Consider the following 15976-nt stretch of genomic DNA (forward strand, 5'->3'; position numbering starts at 1 on the left):
TACAAAATCCATGCAAGTAAGAAAGATATGTGTTCACCATGTAGAGATGGAAGGATGGGTCAATCAATATGTACCTCCCAAATCTGTCAATGCAGGGGCATACACAATATTTTTGGTCTTCTCATAAATATATTAATTTTAGTACTAGACACATTTTGCTGTCACTCTCTATTATTATTGTGATCAACGGAAATAACCACTGGTGAGGAGCGTCAAGCAGATCTGGTAAACAGAAGGGCATGCTTAAATGTTGACTGTGGAGAATAGATAGCTAAGTATTACAATCATGTACATCCTAGTTCATGCATACAACTACAACCAAATTAAACACCATAAAGAGTAAACCACTTTACAGTCATATCAGATAATTGCTAAAAATTGTTCTTTTTATTGGTAGCTTAGGGTTAATACAAACAGTGCGAATTATTATCAGAAAACACAAGTGGGACAGCTACATTCATTCTTACAAGAAAAGCCTAGCAAGGCAACATTTAGGTTATACAACTATCTACAACATAACATGTCTGCGCATTTTAATACAATTACCTAACAATTGTTTATATTAATTTTGTATGAGAGAAGTTTTGCCTAACTGCTCCAGATGTATGTTGTTAAAAACAATAAATACAGTAGAAATGTAATGAAGTAGTTTTTGGATAATTAACATGTATTAACTTACAAAAATGAGGTCTATGCCCTGCAATGTTGTAACCTTCTAGCTCTTGAGCAATATATCAAAGGGAACATATAACGCTGCCATTTGAAAAACTCAGATATCAACAAGAACAGCAAATTAACGCAAAATCAATTGCATACATTACTGTAAAAACTAATTTCTTTGTCATGGGATGGATCGCCATGATTTAGTTGTATTATGCAGCAAACACATTGACCTTATTGTTGTTTTATGCAGTGAACAGGTTGGTCTCATTTACATGTATTGGTATTATGCGGCAACATGTTTACCTTATTAAGTTGTATTATGCCGCGAACACAAGACCTGATTGTTGTTTTACGCAGCGCCCCCACATCAATTAACGTAGATCATTTCTTAGGGGTTAAACAATGTATGATCATCATCATGCTTCTAAGTGTATAACAGTCCTGCAAATCCCTCTTAGAGTAATATTTACCTCTACCTTTAATCTTGATTAACATCACAGGCATTAGGGTGTTATGTTTTACTACACAATATATGTATCCCGGAAAAAGCAACTTTTTGGAAAAACCCACTAATCTGCTGGTACAAATAAACATGACCCATTTGTAATCCTTTCAAAATCACACACCGTATCAACCGTTATTATCTAAAGGAAGCTATCATTGGTTGATATAACGGACCAGCAATGTTTGTACCGGGGTGATTAGTGGGTTTTTCTAAACTCGTGCTTTTCCGGGATCAGTCTATTGTACCACTCTTACCACACAGGCTTTTTTATTTAAATGAAGCACAAGACCACAAAAGCCAATAAGAAACATACAAATATTGCTACATTTATGAATATAATCAGTCAATATGTTAGGGTCAAATGGTATAGCAAGACAGTATACAAAATAAAATAAAATTCTGCAACAAAATTTGCTTTAATTTCCTTTGTTAAAATTATAAAGTAGTTTACTTAAGTTCAAATACATGTACTTCTTCAGAATGTGATTCAAACAGAAGAAAGGGAGAACAAACATAAATGTATGTTTCTCTCCTACCAGTTGATAAAAAATTATAATAAGTTTAAACAAAGTGAGAAATTTGAGTTGTAACCTATGTTACTATTTTTTTATAACAGACAATGGGTATATTTAATATTCTAGTCTGATCGGGATATATGTTATTCCAACGTCATGGCATATTTACATTATTCAGGGATTGGTTGCAATATTTTACAATTGGTAGCATGAACCAATGATTTTTTAAAACATAAGTTATTGATTACAAATGATTGCAGGACTCCTATTAAGGGTTTCAGAATGCATTTTCTGTTTGTTTAAATAAATTACTCCGCATATTTGTTAATGATTTTTATTTCGGAACAAGGGATTGCAAACTTCTAAATAATAATGCTATTGGATTTCTATCCAAAAACTGGTACTTTGAGATTACTGGATAAAATGCTCACATTCTAAAAACATTTATACTTCTGATGTTTATTCTTGAAAATGTATCTTCTTCACTTACAATAAATGCCACTTTTGCTCAAAAAGAACAGATACTGATGCTTAAGTTGTTTTTTTGATTTAATTTCAATCAGCATAAAGCCTATTTTCAAGTGCATTGTATATTCAGCAACAATGCAGAGTTCATTGACTTTTTATACTGAATAAAAACATGTTAAAAAAACGAATTTTGAAGGCCTTTGCAAACAGTTTGGATCCAGATGAGACGCCACAGAACATGGCCTCTCATCAGGATCGAAACTATTTGCTATTCTGACAGTATTCTTTGAAAAAAATCGAAGAAAATGCTAATTTTATAAATTCAGCAGACGACATTTTAGCAGACAACAAATTTCCCAGCATGCAAAGGGTTTAAGTGTCCACATGGCCAGTTACTCTCCAGACATTGAGTCATTCCTCTCTCTCATGACTTGATATTTTGATAACTGGTTTGAGCCACTCTCTTGGAAAACCAGGCTTAATGCATTGTAAAGTACCGCCTAGACTGGACTTATGTTCAGACTAGAGTTCCTTTAAAAAAAATAATCCATTAAAGCCGAAAGTGTTGTCCCCGATTAGCCTTTGCGGACTGTACATTCTAATCTTAAAGACACTACACACACATGTATTAAGCCCAGTTTTCCCATAGTGCGGATAAATTATAATTTATCAATGAATAAAGATAAAGCCATTTGCATTTGTATAATAAAAGTAACCATGATGAGTACTTAATGATAAGTATAACTTGTTAGTCGTTGAGCACAAAAATAAAAAATTCTTCTACTGCATTTTTTCGTAAGTACTTGCGTATCTGACATCAGATAATCCTAACTTAAATACATAAAAGTTTGAGAGAGGCAATATCAAGGGTGGCAAATAAGTTTGATGGCATTTTCGTCTGGGATGCATATGTCGGCTTGACTAAACACAACAGCTTGCTGGCATATTTATTGTACACATAATATTCACGGGCACTGATTGGGTTTTAATTACATTAACTTTGATGTCTAAAGATTTTGCTTCTCTTTTTAACTTGTTATGTCACGTCTTCTTTGTAGTACAGAACAATTGTTTTGGTCCCAATAAATTAATGGGTATAGATGCTGTTTGATCAATTATAAAGAGTTCAATTTTGTAAAGACTTAACAATGATATTAATTCTATACACTGGCTTAAGACATTAATAACAGCTATCCTATTGATAAATTTGGTTTACTGGATCTTGATTCCTTGGCATTTTGTTTTCCAGTCATAAAAAAGTCAATGACAGCCCTTAGCCCATCTAAAACAAGAGGGCCATGATGGCCCTGAATCCCTCACCTGACTCATTAAGATCAGATGAAAACTATGACCTCTATTGTCTACACAATGTTTTTCTATGATTTGACCTAGTGACCTAGTTCCTGACTCTAGATGACCCAAATACAACCCCAATCCAGATTTCATCAAGATAAACATTCTGACCACAGTTCATAAATATTGGATGAAAACTGTGACCTCTATTGTCAACACAAGGGTTTTCTATTTATTTGACCTAGATTTTTACCCCAGATGACCCAAATACAATCCCACCCAGATTTCATCAAGAATTCTGACCAAATTTCATAAAGGTTGGATGAAAACTGTGATCTCTAATGTCTACACAAGGTTTTTCTATTATTTGACCTAGTGACCTAGTTTTTGACCCCAGATGACCCAAATAAAATCCCAACCCAGATTTCATCAAGATAAACATTCTGACCAAATTTCATAAAGATTGGATGAAAACTGTGACCTCTATTGTCTACAGAAGGTTGTTCTATTATTTGACCTAGTGACCTTGTTTTTGACCCCAGATGACCCAAATACAATCCCAAACCGGATTTCATCAAGATAAACATTTTGACCAAATTTCATCAAGATTGGATGCAAACTGTGACCTATACTGTCTACACAAACAAATTGTTGACGGACGGACGCACAGACACACGCAGGCACGCACAACGGACGCCGGACATCACACGATCACATAAGCTCACCGTGTCACTTCATGACAGGTGACCTAAAAATAGGTGTCGGAGATAAACATGAACAGTTGTGGTTAAAATCCCATAGAAACAAGGGCTGTTTGTAAAACATGCATGCCCCCCTATATGGGCTATAAGTTGTAGTAGCAGCCATTGTGTGAATACGTTTTTTGTAACTGTGAATGGTGGTGGTGGTGGTGGTGGTTGTGTAGTAGTAGTAGTAGTAGTAGTAGTAGTAGTAGTAGTAGTAGTAGTAGTAGTAGTAGTAGTAGTAGTAGAAGTAATAGTAGTTGTAGTAGTAGTAGTAGTAGTAGTAGTAGTAGTAGTAGTAGTAGCAGTAGTAGTAGTAGTAGTAGTAGTAGAAGTAGTAGTAGTAGTAGTAGTAGAAGTAGTAGTAGAAGTAGTAGAAGTAGTAGTAGTAGTAGTAGTAGTGGTAGTAGTAGTAGTAGTAGTAGTAGTAGTGGTAAAAGTAGTAGTAGTAGTGGCAGTAGTAGTAGAAGTAGTAATAGTAGACGTGGTGGTGGTGGTGGTGGTGGTGGTGGTGGTGGTGGTGGTAGTAGTACTAGTAGTAGTAGTACTAGTAGTAGTAGTAGTAGTAGTAGTAGTAGTAGTAGTAGTAGTAGTAGTAGTAGTAGTAGTAGTAGTGGTAGTAGTAGTAGAAGTAGTAGTAGTAGTAGTAGTAGTAGTAGTAGTAGAAGTAGCAGTAGTAGTAGTAGTAGTAGTAGTAGTAGTAGTAGTAGTAGTAGTAGCAGTAGCAGTAGCAGTAGCAGTAGCAGTAGCAGCATTACAAGACCAATACTTAAGAATGATCAAATGGAAAAAGGTAACATAGCACCAGCAGTAAATATGGGGCTCATTTACAGGTCAGATTTGGAATCTCTGCTGTAAAAATGAGATTTTGAATGAATTAAAGGGAGGCAAATCTGTAATAAAAAGAACATGCATAAACCGTAGTTGTTTCCCTTGTTTGAACCATGCTAAATCCTTACAAGTTTGGAAAGAATTGGATGAAAAATTTGGACTTTATTGCATAAACACCATTTTCTCAATTCAAGGGGAGGTAATTCTGTACTTCATGGACCAATAATGCTCATTTTTTGTAGGGTTTGTGTCCTCATTGATATAAAGACACTGTGCAAATTTGGAAAGGATCGGACAAAAAATGTGGAAGATTTTTGAAAGTTTTCACAAAATAGGCAAAAACGAATAAACATGCAAAGTTCAACGTGCTCCTGCGGCCATGTTTTTTGACGAATCAAATTTCTTTGAACAACTTTTTCAGGGGAGCCCTCAAAGGTCATCCCTGTGAAATTTTTTGAAAATCTGATGAGCGGTTTCTGACAAGAAGATGTTTTAAGGTTTTTACCATATATGGTCATGGCGGCCATCTTGATTATGTGATCAAATTTTTTTAACAATTCTTTTGTCCCATGACCTAGGGATGCTCCACATGAAATTTAGTTGAAATTGGCTCAATGGTTTAGTAGAAGAAGATGTTTACAAATTGTTTACAGACGGACGGACGGACGGACGGACGCCGGACGCTGAGTGATCACAATAGCTCACCTCGAGCTATCGCTCAGGTGAGCTAAAAAGGGGGAGGGTTGGGCGTAGGGCAAGCCACCCTGTGATAAACCCACTACAGTACAGCCAAAGCGGAACAAACGTATTTCGCGATCTGCGGCGGCAAGAAGAAACGAGTCGATTCCGCGTCAGTCGTTGAAGCCGCGTCAGTATGCGGCGGCAAGTCGCATTTCGCCGCGAAACTTTGCATCTGTCCGCCGAGGCATGCCGCGATCCGTGACATGATGCCGAGTCGATGTGCATCATGAAATAAAAAATCTTTTTAAAATTATTACCTACATGTAGTTAACAAATTTTGAAAGAATAATTATAATAATAATTAAAATCATAATAAATGCATTGTGCGCGGATTGTATTAGCATATACATGTAAGCATAGTTAATGTGTCTGGCCAATAAAGTTTGTTTCCCGCCCGTAGTGTATGTATTTCACACATTAACAAGGTCACATAATTATGTTTTCGCACAAACAAGTGGTCAAGCCTCCAGCATATGGTGGATTCATAAATTAATTTCATGTTGATTTTACCATTAAATTTAAGCTGAGAAAATTAGCAGTTTGAAGCCACATCAATAATCAAGATGGTGACGACGTATTTGTTGTTTTGTTAATTATCAGCTTATTATAACTATTGGTTGAATATGCGTTTATAAACACGTTTTATTTTGTTCATATTATAAGTTAATATCGCTACTAATTACCCGAAAATCCCGTATATTCCAGTTTTAAAGCAAATGCTGGTAAATATTTACGATACACAAACATTCTCGATATTTCCTTAAGTATCAAATACATTTTGGCATTTGTTACTATTTATAGAGATGATAAAATATCGTATAATCGGGGCTTTTTTCCCCACTGAACACGCATTTTACACCTGACGTGATGTTCATGTATTTATACAGCACAAAATACACCCAAACTTTCCAAACGACGTTCTACATGTCTGCATAATTTTCGCGCGCTTTTTATGAAATAAAGGATATTTTAGCTCTGTTAATTTGACGCTAGAATTTGCCAAAGGTCCCGTTAGCATTAAAATTCGGAAGTGTGTTTCGAATTACAAATTTAATAATGATAATCGAACGAAACATTAACAGTTGCGCGTAATTAATTCTACGCTACTTACATGTATGTACATGTAGGTGGATATCTTTTAACTCGATCCGCCGCGTAAGTATGCGAGGTTAATACAGACTCGGCGTCGTTGCGCGGATCGATGCCGAGTGCCACACCGTGTGAACACACGATTCGGCCGCCGCGTACTAATAATCTGGCCGAGGCGTAGCCGCGGATTATGTTTGTGCCTCGTTGGCTGAAATTAGGATGAAATTAATTGTTACAATATACTTTTTATATGTATTTAGAATGAATAATTAATAAGCCTGTCTGCGTTATTCTTGAAAAATTGCATTTTTAAATATTGTTTAAACATATTCAGTAATTTATAGCCTTGCATTATCTTCCGCCTATCGCCTATATTCCAAAGTGCTTTAATGCACATGCTCTTGGGTTTCATAACTCAGATAAGTTCTGACATGCCCTGTGCCAGGTCACAGCAGGGGCTGAAATTATATTGGAATCATAGACATCACAGGGTCATGTCTTTTGGGAACAACTAAATAGCTTGAAATTTCAGCTATAATTCAAATTTCGTCCCAAATTATGTAAGTCTAGTATGCAAATTAGGTAGGCGTGCTGGGACGCACTCCAGGTCCTCACATAAATCCGCCTCAAGCGCAGGACATCATAAAATTGAAAATACAGGGGCATATCTACTTGATTATTGGGGATTTGTAATAAATATCAGTAAAAATGCCAAAACACATCCAACAAGATCTTTAGCAGAATGTTGCTTCCCAATACAATGTTAACAAACTATCAATAAAGAAAATAATTTTGTGTTATAAAGTGTACAGCAATTTTATGTTGAAAATCATAGAGGTTAGTTCTTAAACTGAAAAACCTTATCAGCAGAAATTTCAGGTTTAGAACAAATTGAAATGCACTTTATTCCATTCATCCGCATCCGTATATCCGCATGCGCAAAAGGCGCCCCCAAAAGAAGTTCCAGGGCTCAACATTAACTGTTGTCCTATTGCCCCTGGCAAGAAAAAGTTGGGTCCGGCCAAGTTATTTTATAATCTAGTTGTCCGCCCCGGCATGTGCAAAATAAGAACAAAGAGCATTTAATTTAGACTTCAAGTGAGCATTCTAATGCGGATGCGGACAAGATACGGACGGCATTTAGCATGATGAGAGTAGCTGTCATCTCAAAAATCAACTGAAAAACTATCAAATTCGTGAAAAATTACCCGGAATTATACAACTAACTCAGTTCTGCATATCGGGACTCTGATTTTACTTCAAATGTTTGGAAAAGCATGGCCAAGGCACTTAAAGAAGATGTTTCAGGTATTTATCATTTGTATTCTTTTACAGACATAATGATGATTTGTACCTTATATCTACTTAAATTCAGGCCTGTCCTTCATAATAATTATCTCAATTATAATACTTAGTTTTATCCATATACAAAAATAAAGATACGCTCGACGTATGCGGATAAATGGAATATAGCGTCCGTATTATGATTTTGCGGATACGGATACGGATGCGGATAGATGGAATACTAGCCTTAGCAGCAGGAAGAAAGTAAAGATAAAGTACGGACTGGGTATTACGCGCGTTAGTATAACAAATAGACTGTGGTCAAAATTTGTCTCAACTTTGATTTTTTCTCAATTTGTGTGCAGGATATGTGCGTTGATTACGTTGCATATTAATGTCTTTCAGTCTTCCTTTTGTTTTAACACTACACATAATTATTGGTAAGCAACTTAAATCCACCAATCGGTCTACTGACGAAATATGCGAAAATCAATGTTTGGCGATTAATGATAATTGTTTCACAGTATTAATTGTTATCTTTGATACGTCTGTTTGGATTGCACTGTGGTATCTGGGATGACACCTTACGTACATGCAATAATCCAATGACAGGACTCACATGCTTGCTGTGGGAAAACAGGGCTAAATGCATGTGCGTTACATGTTGTGCCAGATTAGCCTGTGCAGTTAGCATTGGCTTATAAGGGATAATAATTTCTGCCTTTACTGGATTTTGCTTTTAAGAGACTTCCTTTGAACGAAATAGCCCCTTATGTTTAAAGTGGCGTCCCTATTGAGCCAATTCTGTGCTTATCTGGGACAACCCTTTACACTTGCATTAAGCCCCGTTTTCCCAGATTGAGGCTCATGTATTTTTTAGCAGTACTGATGGGTGTTATTATTAGCAGAACTACAGCATACTTGCAGGTTAACTGTACTCACCTAGCCAGGGTGCCCTCGTTATATCATTGAGCCCAGGTTTACAGTTTTAATTGACCATAAATGGAATGCATGTGGGCCTTGCGCTATCAGATTACTGTTCTGTCTGATTAAAACAAGATTAATTGACCATACAAAAAGTACTGATCAACAAGGAAAATTCGGAAACTTGATGAGAAAAACCTCACAACATGAAACTTTCCTCACAAAACTGAGTTCTAAAGGCAGTACATTTATTTGAGTTTTTTATTGAAGGTGGTGTTTTTCAAAAAATTGTTCTGTCAGAATATAAATGTAATGATGAAATATAAACAAATCTAATGTCTGTTTGAGTTGTTTGGTTGACGAGTTATGCATTGTGTGTGTTTATTCATTAACATAAAAGTAACATGTGTATGTTTTATATATAAAACAAGGGCTGTTTGTAAAACATGCATGCCCCCCATATGGGCTCTCCGTTGTAGTGACAGCCATTGTGTGAATATGTTTTTTTGTCACTGTGACCTTGACCTTTGACCTAGTGACCTGAAAATCAATAGGGGTCATCTGCCAGTCATGATCAATGTACCTATGAAGTTTCATGATCCTAGCCATAAGCGTTCTTGAGTTATCATCCGGAAACCATTTTACTATTTCGGGTCACGGTGACCTTGACCTTTGACCAAGTGACCTGAAAATCAACTGGGGTCATCTGCCAACCATTATCAATCTACCAATGAAGTGTCATGATCCTAGGCATAAGGGTTCTTGAGTTATAATCCGGAAACCATTTTACTATTTCGGGTCACTGTGACCTTGACCTTTGACCTAGTGACCTGAAAATCAATAGGGGTCATCTGAGAGTCATGATCAATCTACCTATCAAGTTTCATGATCCTAGGCCTTAGCGTTCTTGAGTTATCATCCAGAAACCATTTTACTATTTCGGGTCACCGTGACCTTGACCTTTGACCTAGTTACCTAAAAATCAATAGGAGTCATCTGCGAGTCATGATCAATGTACCTATGAAGTTTCATGATCATAGCCCCAAGCGTTCTTGAGTTATCATCCGGAAACCACCTGGTGGACCGACCGACCGACATACCGACAGACCGACATGTGCAAAGCAATATACCCCCTCTTCTTCGAAGGGGGGCATAAACAAGATGCGTTTGTGAAACACAATGTCCCCCTATATGATGTTTGACCTTGAAGGATGACCTTGACCTTGTGAAGGATGACCTTGATATTGACCTTTCACCACTCAAAATGTGCAGCTCCATGAGATACACATGCATGCCAAATATCAAGTTGCTATCTTCAATATTGCAAAAGAATTCATAAAATAAGCGATTTGGGCCACATATATTTGACCTCTGACCTTGAAGGATGACCTTGACCTTGACCTTTCACCACTCAAAATGTGCAGCTCTATGAGATGCACATGCATGCCAAATATCAAGTTGCTATATTCAATATTACAAAAGTATTTATAAAATAAGCGATTTGGGCCACATATATTTGACCTCTGACCTTGAAGGATGACCTTGACCTTTCACCACTCAAAATGTGCAGCTCTATGAGATGCACATGCATGCCAAATATCAAGTTGCTATATTCAATATTGCAAAAGTATTTATAAAATAAGCGATTTGGGCCACATATATTTGACCTCTGACCTTGAAGGATGACCTTGACCTTTCACCACTCAAAATGTGCAGCTCTATGAGATGCACATGCATGCCAAATATCAAGTTGCTATATTCAATATTGCAAAAGTATTTATAAAATAAGCGATTTGGGCCACATATATTTGACCTCTGACCTTGAAGGATGACCTTGACCTTTCACCACTCAAAATGTGCAGCTCCATGAGATACACATGCATGCCAAATATCAAGTTGCTATCTTCAATATTGCAAAAGTATTCATAAAATGAGCGATTTTGGCCACATATATTTGACCTCTGACCTTGAAGGATGACCTTGACCTTGACCTTTCACCACTCAAAATGTGCAGCTTCATGAGATACATATGCATGCCAAATATGAAGTTGCTATCTTCAATATAGCAAAAGTTATTGCAAAATGTTAAAGTTGGCGCAAACAGACAGACAGACCAACGGACCAACAGACCAACAGACCAACAGACAAACAGGGCAAAAACAATATGTCCCCCACTACTATAGTGGGGGACATAAAAACTCATGATAGTCCATAATTATCTTTAATCATGATTACGTCTTAGTAAAATGCAGAAAACAAACAAATATTTAATTATCTGTGTACACAGAAAATAGCAATGCATAACAGCTGGGATATATAAGCCTCACTCTGAGAAAACGGGGCTTAATGCATGTGTGTAAAGTGTCGTCACAGATTAGCCTGTGCAGTATGCACAGGATATTCAGGGACGATATTTTCCACTTTTATTGAAATTTTTGTTTGTAGGTAGTCTTTTCTGAACGAAAATCCAGTTTAGGTGGAAAGTGTCTCATCTGTTTAGCCTTTGCCTCTGGGAGGACACTTTAAACACATGTATTAAGCCCCTTAAAGCAAGGCTCACATGGAAGGATTGTTCAAACTTGAAATCATTTTTATATATGTACCCATTTTTTAAGTAGCCAAAATAAATTGTTACAGATAAAAACCTCTATATTTTTTCAAACTGACATCAAAGAGTTTTTATATCCAACACATGATGTTTGAAGTAATAATTTATCTATTAACTTGTTAATCCCCTAGATGTTGGGATGCAAACCTAAGCATAGGAAGATTATTTATTTTGCTTTAATGACATTTTTACCACATACCATAAAAGGAATTGAATAAAATATAATTACATGTTATTAACCCATTCATAATAAAGCTGGTAAGCTAGTCATTTTTACTTTTTTATTAAAAAATTATAGTATAGTTTGAAAGAAAATTAAACCCCTCCTACAATAGATAATTATAACTTTCAGAACATGATGTTGTATATTGTGTATTTATTATCTGAGTGTCAACACTAATGTGAAGGCAATATCACAAGAAACACGAGCTTCTATTCTACGATTTTATTGTTACATATTTACAGTAGCATATGAGCGTCTATACAGTTGCGCTACTAGATAGCTAATGCGCAGGGCTTATCACCGGAGCGGGATAAAGCGGGAATCCTTAACACGTGGTTGATCACAAGGGTATTGTAATGTTCTAATAATACAACATTTCCCTCTTCATGAATAAAAAAAAATTGAACTGTATGTTTAAATCGAAATATAACTAGGTTGAAAATTCAAGTAGGATTATAGAACACAAATTAAGTACTCTATGTACCGAGTTTGTTTTTTATTGATTCTGTGTGCTATGCATAAATCAAAATATAACAAGATTAAAGTTTATGCATAATTATAGAACATGAAGTTGTCTGCGTATTGAATGATTATAAAATCAACTCATCATACTCCGCTCCGTAGAAGCGCGCATTCTTCTTAACTACTCTCCCAGACCGTGTTGCATAAGAATTGTCTAAAGCTATGACCTGGGCAGTCTTGGCTGAAGCAGCTGATTGGGGTTCCTTAGGGGTATTTGCAAGGATGTTGTAGTCGGGTACAGATATGTCTAAATCATTTTCGTTAGTTTTGTGTAACGCAATGCGACTTCTGCGATACACTACTCCTTCTCGCATCTGTACGGTGTAAGACCTTGGACAGTGCTTTTGTATCACTTTTCCCTGAACCCAAATTTTACCCATCTGTATCCTAACAGGGTTATTTACATTTAGATGCGGGAGGGATTTGACCGACTTATCATAGTTCTGCTTGCTTCTCGCTTGAGTGTATTTTGAACACTGTTTGACCTTGCGGGCATTGATAACCTGGGGGCACAGCGCTTTGTTTGTAATCGGTAATACTGACTTAGTTCTGCGATTGAGTAACAGCTGTGCAGGGCTGTAGCCACTGTTGAGTGGTGTGTTTCGGTACTCTAATAGTACGACATAGATGTTCTGATTGCTATCCCTAGCCTTTTTCATAAGTTTTTTGGCGATGCCCACACTTCACTCGGCTAAACAGCTTCCTTGCGAGTGTAACGGCGATGATGTGGCGTGTGTGAAATGCCACGATTTTGCAAAGTCAGCAAACTCAGTGCTAGAGAACTGAGGTCCATTGTCACTATGCAGCACGTCGCAAATTCCGTTGCGAGCAAAATGTGTCTGCAATTTTCAAATTACTGTGTACGACTTTGTGTCCGGTAGAAAGTCAATCTCAAAGAAATTCGAATAATGGTCCACTGTCAGTAGGTAATTCCTATTGTCAAAATGAAACAGGTCTGTTGACAAAACTTGATAAGGCCTGTCTGGGAATTCTGATGTAATCATTGGCTCTTTAGCATTCGAGTCTCTGTGAGTGAGACAAATTGGGCATTGTAAAATGTGCTCTGAGATTTGCTTTTGCATGCCAGGCCAAAACATACAGTCTTTTGCCCGCTGCAGGGTCTTTGTCACGCCTAAATGACCTATGTGTACCTGTCTGATCATGTCGGGCTGCAGAGATCTCGGAATAAGGAGTGTTTGACCTCTGAAAATTAGGTCATCCTCATAAGACAGCTCATCCCTATGATTGAAAAATTCCGTAATCACGGGGTTACAATTTGACCGAGATTCTGGCCAGCCATCGAGTATCGTCTGCTTTAGAAGTTGCATCTGACTGTCGTCACGAATTGCCTGTCTGATTATTTCTAAACGTCTGTCAGTCACCAGCAGTTGCTTTCTAACCGAATGAACGTGTGTGTCCAATCCGTCAATTAGAGTTGGGTACGTGTCATTAACTGAGTGTCTTGACAGATAGTCTGAGACGGGTATGTCTTTACCACGCACATGCTGCACAGTGATGTCGTATTTCTGTAATGACAGAAGTAGTCTCTGCAGCCTTGGAGGCGCTGCCGATAGAGGTTTTTTTATGATTGACGAAATCGGTTTGTGATCACTGTGAACAGTCACGTGTCGTCCGTACGTCAGTTGGTGGAATCGCTTGCAGTCAAACACAATTGCAAGTAGTTCGCGTTCAATGTTTGCATACAGCTTCTCACTTGCGGTCAAGCTTTTTGAAGCATACGCAATTGGCCTACCTTTCTGCCACAGGGAGCAACCTAACCCGTTTTGAGAGGCGTCGCATTCAAGCACAAGGGGCTCCTTGGGGTCAAAGTAACCTAGAACTGGTGCATTCGTAATCACGGCCTTGACTTTTTCGAAAGCGCGCGATTGAGGGTCATCCCAGAGGAATTCTACCTCCTTTTGCAAGAGGCTCCTAAGGGGAGCTGTAATCTCTGCGAGATTTGGCGCGAATTTTGCCAGGTAGTTGACCATGCCTAGAAAAGTCTCTAACTCGGCTCAAGTTTGGGGGGCTTTAAGATCCGTAATTGTGTTTTGTTTGCTACTGTCGGGTTTCAGACCTTGACTTGAAACAACATGACCAAAGAATGGCACTTCAGTCCCACCTATAATACATTTGTCCGGGTTAAAACGGACACCCTTGTTTTGAGCAAGTTTGAGCGCGTTGCGCAAGTTTTGATCATGCTCTGCCCTTGACCTGCCACTTATAAGAATGTCGTCGACAATACAATGGACTCCTGGTGAATTTTCAAAAATTTCATTGCATTTCTGCATGAAAATGTCACCCGAGGAACTAATTCCGAACGGTAGTCGTAGGTAGCGGTACCTTCCAAACGGTGTCGAAAAACACGTCAGTAGGGACGACTCGTGGTCAAGTTTCACACTCCAATAGGCATGTGTGATATCAAGGATGCTAAAGTGCGTAGCTCCGGATAAGTCATTCGTAACGTCTTCTTACGTCGGCATTGGGTAATGGGGCCTGCAAATAGCGTCATTCAAAGCTTTTGGGTCTTTGCATACCCTGAGTTTGCCTGTCTTAGGTTTCTCTATAAGAACTGTACTGTTAACCCACGCGGTTGGTTCGGTGACCTTTGTGATGATTCCATCGGAAACCATTCGATCAAGCTCAGCCTTTAACCTAGATTTTAGGGCTTCTGGGACTTTGCGCGGGGGGTTCACGACGGGGACTGCATTTTCTTTCAAATGCAATTTGGCATAACCTGGGATTTCCCCTACACCGCTGAATAGCGTTTTAAATTCGGACATCACAGTGTCCTTGGTAAGAGGCGTCTGCTCTTTTGGGCAATTTTCAACTGAATATGTCAATTTGATCAATTTTAGATCAAGTGATGATTTGAGGCCAAGTAGTGGAGGGGCTTTGTTTCCGACTACATAGAATAATGCGTCTATTTTGTCTGATAAGTGGGAGCAGGGGAGACGTACTTTACCTATAACCTTAATTAGGTCACCTGAGTATGAGGTGAGTTTACTGTCGGGGGGTTCCAATGGGCTGCTCAGCTTAAGATTGCGAAATGTATCGTGAGGGATTATATTGCACTCACTTCCTGTATCAATTTTGAAATTGACCGGAGTCATATTTGGCCCAATTGAAATTTGTACAAATGCACGGTCTGGAGATTGTGAAGAATGTGCACTTACCACGTCAACGAAGTACTCTAAGGTGTCGCCGGAACCACTGTCACTGTGTCCACAGGCACCTTCCATAACACTATTGTCAATGTCATGCACTGACTTGTGCGCACTCCGTTGTTGTCTACACTTAAAGGCAAAATGGTTGAGTTTGTGGCACTTTCTGCACTTCTTTCCGAAGGCAGGACAGGATTGTTTGTTTGGCCCATGGTTGTTGCCGCAGTTGTCACAGGGTTGCTGTCCACGGTGTTGCTGTTGTTGTTGTTGTGGGTACTGCTTGTGCGTTGCCTGGCGTCGTTTCGGTCCTGATTTCCGCTTGGAGGCGATAGCGTCCACTGGTGTTGCCGTCATTGACGTTGCACCGGTTTGATTGGAAACAATGTTCATTGATGCCATTTGA

The 15976-nt window shown here is 38.2% G+C and overlaps 1 long non-coding RNA gene across 1 annotated transcript in view; it reads right to left on the minus strand.

Moving 5' to 3' along the window:
* LOC127864211 (uncharacterized) overlaps nt 1-11248 on the minus strand; it is a 194644-nt gene extending 183396 nt beyond the window's left edge. The window contains exons 1-2 of the long non-coding RNA XR_008041579.1: nt 10890-11248; nt 10306-10451 (exon numbers count right to left, since the gene is read on the minus strand). This is a non-coding gene — a long non-coding RNA (uncharacterized LOC127864211). The remainder of the gene's footprint in view (nt 1-10305; nt 10452-10889) is intronic.
* Nucleotides 11249-15976: the final 4728 nt, after the last annotated feature.

Source organism: Dreissena polymorpha, chromosome 1 (genome assembly GCF_020536995.1).
Source record: "Dreissena polymorpha isolate Duluth1 chromosome 1, UMN_Dpol_1.0, whole genome shotgun sequence".
Taxonomy (NCBI): domain Eukaryota; kingdom Metazoa; phylum Mollusca; class Bivalvia; order Myida; family Dreissenidae; genus Dreissena; species Dreissena polymorpha.